The following is a 12,935-nucleotide window of genomic DNA, read 5'->3' as shown; positions in this document are numbered from 1 at the left end:
AAACAAGTAACCTCCCCACATAAACTTAACCTGTCTGGCTACCAAACCCACCCTCAATCACACTTTCCACTTAACACTACAAAATACAGCAGGACAATTGCCCCAATACCTACATACAGAACAAAAACACAAACAGGTACTCACCTCTGGCTTCTGATACTTAGGGCTAGGCTGTGCTGTCCACTGGATATAGGCTATAGGCTAGCCGACACAACCACCGCCGACAAACAAGCACAAACCAACGCCCCCGAGACCCACAACCCCACAAAAACTCAATAACCCGACAAATCAGTGCAGATGAACACCAACACCCCGAAAACACATGACAACCACACGACTTAAAGAAGTACAACAACCTGCCAAAACCAACACTGCCCCAACCACCACTAACAGACACCGAAAATGCACCACCAACCTTCTTAACCTCACCACAACCAGACAGACACATGCACAACTTCACAACCCCAAAATCTATCAATTACCACCAAAACAACTAAACACCAAAGGATAACTGCTGTCAAACCACTCTGACTTGACCAGACACCTCACTGCTTGACTCTTGTAACAGACTTCCACTGACTCCCTACAGAGTGCCACAAACAGACATGCTTCCGACCGCCATCTAACACTCCATTCATTCTTCCCACCAATCCCCTCTTCTCTCTCCAAATCTCCTCTCTCTCTCTCTCTCTCGTCTCTCTCCTCTCTCTCTATCTCTCACACAACCTTTGGAGATGTTGTCAAATATAAACTATCATTACTCCTCCATACTGGGACCATGAATAGAATATGCCTAGCTTCTGTCGCAGAGAAGGGGTCTAACATAGGTCTTCCCAAGCAGACAGAAGAGATAATAGGATACCACATGGTTTTTTTTTTTTTTTACCGCCTGGGGATGTCATATGACAAAATACTCAGCACAGATATGTTCTAAATAATGCAAAAGTAATTGCACCGTAGACCGGGGAGAAATCCTTGAGCTACCCAAGAAACATGAATCCTCAATAGAAGAGACGTCCTATGGGGTGATGACATACAATCAGTATACTACTAATCAGAGGATCGGTGGCCACGAGTTCAATTCTCAGGCATTCCATTTTTGAGGTGTGAGAGATGTGTATTTATGGCAATAGAAGTTCACTCTCAACATGGTTTGGAAGTCACACAAAGCCATTGGTCCTGTTGCTGAATAACACTAGTTCCATGCAATGTAATAACACAATACAAACAAACTCATCAGAGGAGACATCCCTTGATAATAGGACACCCCCACTATGGCGGCAGTCCTGAGCAATATATCACAGCTAAGACAGATCTTGAATACTTCGGAGATAAGAACACCAGGGTACGAGTTACATTACGGATCTGGTTACTCGGATGAAAAGGTAGGTTAAGCTAGGAATTTAACCCAACCCAATGCCAAACTCTTGCAGACTCAAGAAGCAGAACAACATCTCGGAATTTGAAGAGTATGCCCCAAAAAAATACATAAGCTCAAACCAGCTGGGCTAGGCTAAGAACTCCATCACTTAGGCCAGGATAAGATGGAGATATATGTTTCCCCAATCTAGGCTAGGCCTAGGGCCCAACCACCTAGGCTAGGATAAGTTAGTAGGGGAAGGTTCAAACTAGCTCACCCATTGTAGGCTATGCTAGGCTAGCCCAAGAACTAATCCACTTAGGCTTGCTACACAAAGAACTTATCCACTTAGGCTTGCTACACAAGAATTCGACCACTTAGGCTAATCTAAGATGGAGAGGAAGGTTCAAACAAACTAGGCTATGCTAAGCTAGGCAAAGATCCCAACAACTTGCATCTAGACCATGCTAAGCTAGGTCAAGAACCCAACCACTTGCAAGGTTAAGAACTCAACTACTTTGCCTAGGAAGATGGTTAAGGCACTTTCAAACTAGCTAGGCCAGGCTAAGAACTTATAAGTTAGGCTAAGCTAAGATAGATAATAAAGCTGGTTCGACTGGTTAGGGTAGAGCAGGTTAAGGACTCAACACTTAGGTTAGGTTAAGGTAGCTTTGAACTAGTTAGGCTTGGCTAAGAACAGAACCACTTTCTAGGCTAAGAATTCAACCACTTAGGCTAGGTTAAAGTAGCTTAGAACAAGTTAGGCTAGGCTAAGAACTCAACCACTTGCTGGGCTAAGGTGGTTGGTTAAGCCATGTTCAACTAGCTAGGCTAGGCCATGCTAAGAATTCAATTACTTAGGCTAGGCTAAATCAGAAAGGCCAGCAGTTCCTCACCTTCCATCACCTTGAAGCCTTCTTGGTCTAGCCTCAATTACCTAACCCATGAGTAGGTCTGAATCCCACTGAAGGCCAGATGGCATGATTGAATTAATCCATTGACTGGCATTTGTACAGAACGTTCCGAATTACCTTTGGGTAGGTCGCCATCTCTTCCACCAGAACTACGCTCTCGAATAATGGAATAATATCCTTAATTCACCTTGAAACAGAAGACACTGAAAAACAGCTGTGTGACGAACCACATACATGAATGCAGGATGAATCATGTATACGGACGTGGGATGAATCACACACCTGGCGTTGTTGGTATGGTGCTGGGTTCCCACCTCGGTGGTCGCGGGTTCGATTCTCGGCCATTCCATTGAGGAGTGAGAGATGTGTATTTCTGGTGATAGAAATTCACTCTTGACGTGGTTCGGAAGTCACGTAAAGCCGTTGGTCCCGTTGCTGAATAACCACTGGTTCCATGCAACGTAAAAACACCATACAAACAAACAAACAAACAAACACACCTGGATGTGAGTGACGTACATGGACATGCAATGGGTCAAGTACATGGTCATGTGATGAACCATGTACATGGACGAGTGATGACACGTAAACGGTTGTGTGATGTAGAACGATCTACGATTGAACATCAGCGAGAAGACTATCATTGCCTAGAAGTCTCTCGACCCTTTACTCTGGATTAAACATGAAGAAAGTAGGACTTCGATCACTTCCCATGCTCCCAGAACTCAAAGCGCAAATACAGCAAGTCTCATGGCCAAAAGAATTCTACACAAATAATTCTGAAAAGTGTTCTAGCCCTATCTAAACACATACATTTCAGAAGGAGGGGGTGTTTGTAGAGGTCCCTGTGAGGGGCTGTTGTCCCATCAATACACTAGCACTTCTTTGAAATGCAATAGAAGAAAAGGGCAGCAATGGAGAGCCAAAGTGGCCAAGGATAACCCTCCAAATGTGATAAGACTGCTAGGACAGAAATCAGTGTTGCACCTCCCTGAGTTTGCCATCCTACAGGCATACCTATATAGTACTTGTCTACTAATTTGATATGAAATCTAACTATATCCTTTTGCACAGTTTGTTAGAGGGCAGTAGGAAGACTCTCCCATAGCAGAAACCTATGAGAAATCCAGAGACTACATAATACTACTCGTAGCATAAACATTCAGGTGGAAATCCTGAGAAGTTGTCTTTGGTTTGACACAGTTTCAAAAGCAATGGTCCAGTAGCAAATATGAATTTGAAAATCTAACCATAATGATAGATAGGCACTGGCAAGTACATTTCTTGGAACTATCCAAGGATGAATTCATTCCCTTAACTGCACAACTTTTGCCATTCCATCTAGAGAGTATGCAGCACATACTAAGTATTTGACTGATAGGGTTTGGAGGCAAAACTCCAGTCACTTTGGTTCTCTTACTCAAGATAGGTGCTTTTGAAAACTTTGGAGACTGGTTCCTCTTGACTTCCAGCAACTCCCCATTATCTTTGTAGACTGTACCTTACCTTACAGACCTTACATCTTGTTTGGGTTGCCCCAGGTCCCTCAGTATGAGGCACCTCTAATGTCTACCAGAGTTGCTAATGCATTTTCCGGTATATTTTGCATCTTCCAATCTTGGATGGTCTGGGATGCAGCTTAGATATTTGTCGAGCTTATTCTTAAACACATCTACGCTCACTCCTGATATATTTCTCAGATGAGCTGGCAACGCATTGAATAGACGCTGCATTGTCGATGCTGGTGTGTAGTGGATTAATGTCCCGTTTCCTTTCCTTAGTTTTCCTGGTATAGTTTTCAGCCCTATTAATGTACCTCTTCTTGCTCTTTCTGATATTTTTAGCTCTATGATGTTTTCAGCATTCCTTCTATCTGTTGCCATGCCCGAATTATCATGTAGTGTTCTCTTCTCCTTTCTAGACTATATAGTTTTAAAAATTGTAGTCTTTCCCAGTAGTCAAGATCCTTAACTTCTTCTATTCTAGCTGTAAAGGACCTTTGTACACTCTCTATTTGTGCAATTCCTTTTGATAGTGTGGGTACCATATCATATTGCAATATTCAAGTGGACTACAAACATACGTTTTATAAAGCATAATCATGTGTTCAGCTTTTCTTGATGTCTTGGAGAATCTGAAGGGGAAGATAAGATGCTATTGGTGTCTGAGAGAGGTAAGGACAGTAGTCTTGGTATGGAGGCAAGCAACCTTTTAAATGCTGAAGCCAAAATAATGGGATAGGTACAAAATAACCCTCCCATCCATTCTTTCCCTTTCCCTTCAACCAGCCATAGCACCGAGAGTTTTCCTTCCCTTCCTCTAACTGGGATACTGGTCTACACTGAGATACAGAATGCACCTAGCCAACCGACCCTGTACAAGAAGAGCTATGGGGATGCTGAAATCCATCCATGTGGACCCAGAGGCTGTATGCGCGTTTAGGAGGGTCACCAGTCTTCCCTTAAGTGGACATACAAAGAGACAAACAACACTGCCAGAGGCACGATGATCATGCATGACTGAATTGGGACTACCATTCACCTCCAATGGGAAAGAGTGGGGAAGATGGACTTCTTACACAAGACCTTAGACTTGCCTTTCCTCCTCATAAGTGGAGAAATCAAGTCTAGGGTCAAGGAGGAGAACAAAGACAATCTAAACGATAACAAAATTAATAAGGACGGAGGTAAAGAGAAAAAGTAACTCCCTCTTTCTCTGCGATGACTTGTTCGTCTTCCACATCAAAGGTGGTGGTTTGCATTTCACAGGGAAAACTGAAGTAAACCAGATCATGTATTAAGGAGCTAACAGTCTGGGTTATTCCCATGAGAGCTGAAAACTGACCCAGTAAGTCTGCTGTATTTTCCATAGCTACCAAACCTGAGGTCTTAAAACTAATAGGAGAAGTTTCTAGCGCCTAGCTGGATCCAGTAAAAAAGTAGATGATAGCAAGGAATCTTGTGACATCTGGCAACGCATGCGTAGATCGGGTGAAGAGTGGTCAAACACCGAACATCTACGCCAGTCTTTCCCAACTCAGGATGACTTAATAAAAAGAGGGGCGGCTAGAGGCGGGCAGTATAACTTTAAGACCTCAGGTTTGTAGCTATGAAAAATACAAATTGTCTTAGAAAATTTGTCATTTGTTCATATGCGAACAAACCCTCGGTCATAACAATAGGGTAGATTCATACTTGGAGGGAGGTATAAGACATCCTAGACAGGCTGGGGGCCTACCTGCCACTCCAGCTCACAAAAGAAAAAGTTCTTAGAGAGGGACTGAAGCCCGTTGAGAAGCTAGATACACTAAAATCTAACCACTCAGACCTGAGTGACGTACAATGATATATGGGATAACCATTGTATAGGGAACCAAAGAAAAACTGTGACTGTCCAAAAAACAAACCAGGGCACTAGGGTTTGTAGTTCTCCCGACTCCTCCTTGCCCAGGAGCGGAGCCTATGCTACTAAATGGTAGGTAAGATATTGAATACTGAACGACCACACTACCAGTATGACTACCTCACTCACCTGTATCAGACCAGTCCAGCAAATGACGTGTCAATTCCTTAAACCGCCCAAAGGAAGAAGGAAAGGTACAAGAGAAAGGAGGCCAGCCAACTCACTCACTCTCTCATCCACACAATCATCTTAGGTAAGATACAAAGGTGCCCCATTAAGGGCAACTATGAGTTACACAACCTGTTGGGCAGCCACCACAGGACCCAGGGAAAATGTGTCTATAGATCTGTGGGCAACATCCTTAAGATAGAAAGAGGTGAACGTGGACTGGCGTAACCAAGTACATACCAGCGCTCAGCACTCTATGTACAGCCTAGTTCTTTTTGAAAGCCAGAGAGGGACCAATACCCCTAAACGTCATGTGCTCTAGTCAGCACAGACGTGGCGGTGGAATCATCAAGAGTCAAGTATGCCTGTCTGATGACTTCCCGTATCCAAAAAGAGATAGTATTCTTAGACACCTCTTTCTTCATACGGCCTGTACTGACAAAAAGTCTGCGACAGCCTGGTCTAAGGTGCCAAGTCCTTTTAAGATAGTAACGCAAGGCCCGGACAGGGCACAACAAAAGCTCTTGAGCATCACCACCCACAAAGTCAGTCAGTCTGAGGGAATGGAGAACGAAGCGAACCTGTCATCATGCACCGAGGGATTTTGGGTCTTGGCCACAAACTCCAGAACAAATTCGAAGGACACTGACTTCCAACCCCTGGTGTGCTTCACCTCATAACTCAAACCGTGGAGCTCTCCTACCATTTTGGAAGATGCAAAGCCAAAAGGGAAAAACTGTCTCAAGCGTCAGGTTTCTATCAGATGAACGGCGCAAGGGCTCATATGGGCTCTTAGACAAGCTCTTAAGCACCAAGGAAACATCTCACATTAGGGCTTGAGCTCTCTAGGAGAAGATGACGCTCAAACCCCTTAACTAGCAGGGAAAAAGTTCCACCCAGGAAGAGGAAGGGACCAGACGTCGATACCCTTCAGGCGTAACACCAAACTCAGAGCCGCCCTGTAGCCTCTAATAGCAGACATAGATAAACGTTTCTCATCTCTGAGTGTTACGGCCTCTGAGAGAGAGAGGTCCGCTTCAGGTTCAATATGAAATAAATAAAAAAAAAAAAAAATTCAACACCAACAGTTGAAACTGGGGATAACAAATATAGAATGAAACACTAACACAACAAAGGTTTATTTACAAGTTTACTAACAAAGGTAAATGCAGAATGGTATCTCCTATTTACATAAAAAAAATAGAATCTTACACTGCATGGACTGGGGGAACAGTGAGGGAATGGAAGTACTTGCCGGCCGGTTTGGCAACTCGAAACAATGGCTTCACAAAAGGAGAACTGCAATTGCCGACGTCTTCTTGACTCCGTATTGCAGAAAATAATGTCTACTCTTGATACATGAGGGGCAAGAACTTCCCAAAACCTCTAGCAGAACATCTCTTCTCTGAAGTCTCCCCCAACTTCGAAAATAACTCGGTCGTCCACATCCTGAAGATGGCTTGACAAAATTCAACCACTCTCGAGCAACTTTTCTTCTGATCCTTCTTCGGTCCCATTTTCTCTTATCTCTCTCGGATGATCTCTGCTGCTGCTGCTGATCTCTCACTGATAATCTGATCTGTGGCTCTTACTGAGGATATCTCTCTGTGACTAACTGATGATCTCTCCTTCCTCCTACTTCGTCCGTCGTATTTATACGGCACTCTGGGGGCGGAGCCTACGGCGAACGTCACAGACTCCCGAGACTACCAGAACTTCTTAGATGAATCTAGACGAGGTATTGCATCAGAAATCGCGGCGTTTCTCACGTCACGTCAGCGCTGGACGAGTTCCACAACACTCCTGCTGATTCTAGAACCATCATGAGAACAGGCACCTCCAACAACATGCGCTAATGCTTCCTTGCTGCCGAACTTCTCGAAAATGCGTTTTCCTTTCCTTTATCTTCCTTTGCTATAAAGCAATTACCTTGACACTGAGGAAGGTTAAAAAGTCTGCTATTCGCTGAATAGAGGTTGCGAGTGGAGAAAAACCCTGGTGTACGACACCAATCACACTAGATCGCCCATTTGCCTTGGTAAACTACGGAGGTTGACTTCCTAAGACTGCTGGACATGTGCCCAGCTGACTTCTGAGAAAAGCCTCTCTCTAGAGGAGATAGTTGATAGCCTCCAACCGTGAAGAGCAGGGTACTGACTGGTGGAAACCTTTCTGCATGGGGCTGACACAGGAGATGCCGCCAAGGCGGAATCTCCCTTGAAATCTCCGACAACAACGATAGCAGATCTGGAAACCATTCCGCCTGAGGCCACAGAGGGGCCACCAGAGCCATTCTGAGACCCTGCGAACCCAACAGCCTGTTCAGAACCTGACTGATCAAACAAAATGGAGGGAAGGCAAACACCTCCAGGTTGTCCCAGGGACGTTGGAATGCGTGTTCTGCCAATGCCAAGGGATCTGGGACCACTGAACAGAACACTTCCAGTTTCCTGTTATAACATGTTGCGAAAAGGTCCAGCATGGGTGTCCCCCAAATCTGGAAAAGCCTGTCCGCCACCACTTGATGAAGGGACCACTCTGTGCCTAAGATCTGATCCTGGCGACTGAGTTTGTCTGCGATCACGTTCCGTTTCCCTGGGATATACCTGGCTGAAAGCTCTACCGAATTACTGATTGCCCACTGGTGAAGCTCGACGGTCAAGGCATGAAGCTGCTGAGAAACTAGGCCTCCCTGTTTGTTCACGTAGGCTACCACCATAAGGTGTGTCCGACATGAGAACAGTGACCCTCTACCATCCCCCCGAAACTCCTTCAGACCCAGGAAAGCCACCTTCAACTACATGACGTTATGCTGCTGCTTGTCCTCTAAACCCCAAACGCCTGAAGCGATGAGGCCACCTAAGTGAGGACCCAACCTGCGAGGGAGGCGTCCGAGAACTGAAGGAAGTCCGGAGGGAGAGAATGCAGAGGGACGCCCTTCAATAGATTCTGGTCGTCCAGCCACCAACGAAGGTCTTCTCTCACTTTCAAAGACAGTGGGACCATAAACAGGGGAGAGTCCCCCCCACCAGAGACCATAATTCCCCCCAGTCTCCATGCAGAGACCGAAGATGAAGACACCCATGGGGGACCAGCTTCTCCAGGGAAGATAGCTCTCCCAGAAGAACCTGCCACTGATTAGCTGACTCATGCGACTTTGAGAGGAAGTTGTGCGCCACAGCCTGCAAATTCTCCAATCTCTGATCCGACGGAAAAACTCTCGCCACTGTCGTATCGATGACCATGCCCAGGTAGAGAATCCTTTGAGTAGGTATGAGGTTCGACTTTTCCTGGTTGACTAATATGCCCAGGTCCAGACAGAACTGAAGAACACGATCCCTGTCTTGCAGCAGCTTTTCCCTGGAAACTGCCAAGACCAACCAATCGTCGAGGTACCTCAGCAAACGGATCTCCTGAGCATGGGCCCAACTTGACACGAGAGAGAAGACCCTTGTGAACACTTGAGGAGCTGTGGTCAACCCGAGGCACAAGACTTTGAACTCGAAGATCTTGTCCGCCAGAGAGAAGCGAAGGAACTTCCTGGACGTGGGATGAACAGGGATTTGGAAGTATGCATCCTTCAAGTCTATCGACAGCATGAAGTCGCCTTCCCTCACGGCTGCCAAACCAACCCGAACGTGGGGTCTCCATCTTGAAACCGTGTCCTCCTGATGAAGCGATTCAAGGTGGATAAGTCGATCACAGGCCTCCATTCTCCCGATGCCTTGGGCACCAAGAAGATGTGACTGTAAAACCCCGGGGACGGACGCACTACTTCCGCTATCGCATCCTTGTCCAGCATTATTTTCTGCACCTCCTCCTGAAGAGCCAAGAACTTCAGAGAATCTGGGGGATACGTCTTCCTGAGCTGCGGCTTGTCCGACAGAGGAGGAGAGAAGTCGAATGGCAACAGGTATCCTACCCGAAGGACATACTACCACCCACTTCTCTGCCCCATAACACTGCCACTTGGCCCAATGGTCAGCCAGGCACCCCCACCCGTGGCGCAGGAGAGGGAGAGGCGCCCAACCTACCGACGGCCCCCTTGACCTCTGCTCCTAGGGCCTCTTATTGGTTTTAAAGGAACAAGAGTGAAAGGGGCGTTGATCCTGAGACTTGGTCTGTGCAAACGGGAAGGCCCTGCCAAACTCGAGGTCCCCGATGGCCTACCAGGGGACGATCTCCTCGATTGCTGCTGGACCGGGGGAGGGGAGGGGGGGGGGGCCAAACGTCTCCGAGGGCGGGGCTCTGATTTATACACGGCTTGGTGCACTAGACGGTCCTTGGTGTCAGCCTGATATCGGTCTATCGCATTGTCGAGTTCGGTCCATGGAAACAAAAATTGCGATTCTAACAGGTCACCGTTCCCCAAGGCCAGCAAAGACTCGTGTCGAGCAACCTCTCCATCCTAGACAAAGTCGCGTCCTCCTAACCAGGAGATTAGCCCATAAATTGGCACTGAGGTGAGCCAAAAAGAAAAAAGAAAATGCCTTGCCCCGCCCCCAGATTTACACAAAAGACTGGCAAGCGAGATCGGCACTCACCAACCCATCAGAGGACCTGTCAGAAGCTATCTTGGCAATCACCAAAGACCAGAGGTCCAGCCAAGAAACCATCTGCAACATGGAGGCTGCCGTAGATTCCAAGGCTAAGCCGTCTTGTGGAGATAAGGACAGAGCCACTGACCTCACCTGTTCCAAAGTCAAACCCGGCTTCAGGCGAATGACGTCTGGGTTAAGGTGGCGTGACAACAAAAATGCAGAGCTCATAGCATAGTACTTCCTATGTCTTGTGAGAGGTGGGGGCAGGAGTTTGGTAGAGCCTCTAGAGCGAAGTGAACCGTCCGGTCAGAAACAGAGGCGTTAACCTTCTGCAAAACCGACTGAACGTGCCCTGACAACGGCAGCTGGAGAGATGATTTGGGGGTCCTGAGCAGCTCATCCCCAAGGCTTTCCAAGCAAGACGACTGACCCTGAGTCTACTTTCCAAATTGTTGAACCCACGAATGAGATCAACAACCTCTGAAAAGGAAGACAGAAACTCCTGCATGTCCACTTCTTCCTGCTCTGGCACCGGCGACCAACGACGAGAAGGATGTGTAGGCTCCTCTAATGCGATTTCTTCACCAAAATTCACAGAAGGGTTAGTATGCAAACAGTCTGAAATCTCTACTAGCCTATCTGGGCTGGGTCCAAGCGTCAGCCTCCGATACAAACCCACTGTAACATTAAGGACATCACTTACCTCAACAGGTGACTCAGACGACCATGAACAGACACTAGCGTGGCGGCCGTACATACGTGAGGTGTGGGGGAGGGGGGGGGGGGGGGGGGGGGGGGGGGGGTGGTGGGGGGGGGGGGGGGGGGGGGGGGGCCTCGAGCACTCGAGATTGATGGAGAATCCCTTATAGTGGAAGACTTGGAAGCAAGCAAACACTCCGGCTGCAGCACCTCCGTGCTCACTACCTTCAACCTCTTGACAGGCGCCTTCAGGTCTTTACGGCGACGAATAGGCCTGGGAGAAGAAGGAGCACTACCATCACATGCACGGACAAGGGAGGTTGCAACATGCTCGCGATGTGTAAGGACGGGGTGGGGGGGTGGGGTGTTTCACGTACGAGATCGGCGGCGAAGCAACACCACTGCCCGAAAACACAGCACTCTCGGGAACACGTCCGTGCTGTTCCTGCCCTCAGCGGTGATAAGAAGGGCAAGTCCTTAGCCTTTCAATGCCTAATATGCCCACGAGGCGCAGAGGGGGAAAGGGAGAAGGAGACAGCACCAGCTTCTTATGCGCACTCTTCTCGGAAGGCGGGGACGAAGCAACGCATTTCCTACCAGTCCTCCCAACCGATAAGGCAGCCAACTTCACATCTAAAACAGAGTCCAGCCTCTGAAGCACCGCCTGGCATACGAGCTCAGACTGATGTGCCAGAGAAGGCTCCGAAGACAAGGAAGGGAGATGTTTCGAACTGGGCAGCAGAGATGACGTCACGGCTAAGAGAGGCGGCTCGGAGGCGACTGGAAGATACGTCATCGATGAGGGTGACATCACAAGCGGTGGTGATGTCATGACCCCTCTGAGCGAGGGGGAAAGAGACGCCATTGGCGGAGGAATACACAAAGATGGGCCCCGTGACGACGACAACGGGCTGACGCCGCAGCATCACCCCGAGACAAGGCGGCAGCAGACACCGGCGGAGCAATACAAGATGGCCGACTGCTCCCCCCCGTGGAGACGAGGCCTGGAGGGGGGGAGGTGGATGGCCTGGCTGGACTGGGGAGGGGGAATGCGAGCCTCCTCAAAATGCGCTAGCAACCCCCCAAGGATGGGGGGTACCCCCTAGCCCAAGCGTCTTCCAAATCGCCACCATTTTGGACGCCTCCGACTCTGGAAGAGAAGAGAATGATGAAAAAAACCTCACCCTTCTCAGGAACCAAAAAAACTCCCGAGAAAGAGGGAGCTACATTACAAATAATACCCTGGCAACCTCCCGATACTTCCATCGACGAATCAATGGAAGAAAAGGAAGGAGAAGCAGGGGCAACGCTACTATGGGGGTTGACTACTGCAAAAAGACGAAACTCGGGAATAGGAGTAAAGTCCTCCCAAGAAGGAAGAGTGGAGACTCTCCGATGCTCCCTCTTACCATAAAAACTGCCTCCACTGCTCCAAAGGCCATGCCCAGCATTCCATACAAGGATTCGTAATCGTACAAAATTGGAACGACAACTACTGCAAGTGATGTGAGGGTCCGTCGCTGACGAAGCCAAGTAACGAGAACACGGGAATCCAGGAATTCCGGGGCACCAACGCTGATGTCGAGAAGGGAGCAGAAGGAGAAGAAGAATCCATAATGTTAGGTAAAAACACACACAAACACTAAAGGAACGAAACGGGCAAAAACCGGGAAAAGGCCAAGAGAGGAATAAACCCCAACTATCGTCCCAAGGCGGTAAAGAAAGACTGGCGTGGATGTTCGGCGTTTGACCACTCTTCAACCGATCTACACATGCTTTTGCCAGATACCACAAGATTGCTTGCTTTCATCTACTTTTTTTACCGGATCCAGCTAGGCGCTAGAAATTATC

This window comes from Macrobrachium nipponense, chromosome 13 (assembly GCF_015104395.2).
Source record: "Macrobrachium nipponense isolate FS-2020 chromosome 13, ASM1510439v2, whole genome shotgun sequence".
In the NCBI taxonomy this organism is placed as follows: Eukaryota; Metazoa; Arthropoda; class Malacostraca; order Decapoda; family Palaemonidae; genus Macrobrachium; species Macrobrachium nipponense.
Note: the sequence above shows the minus strand (reverse complement) of the source record.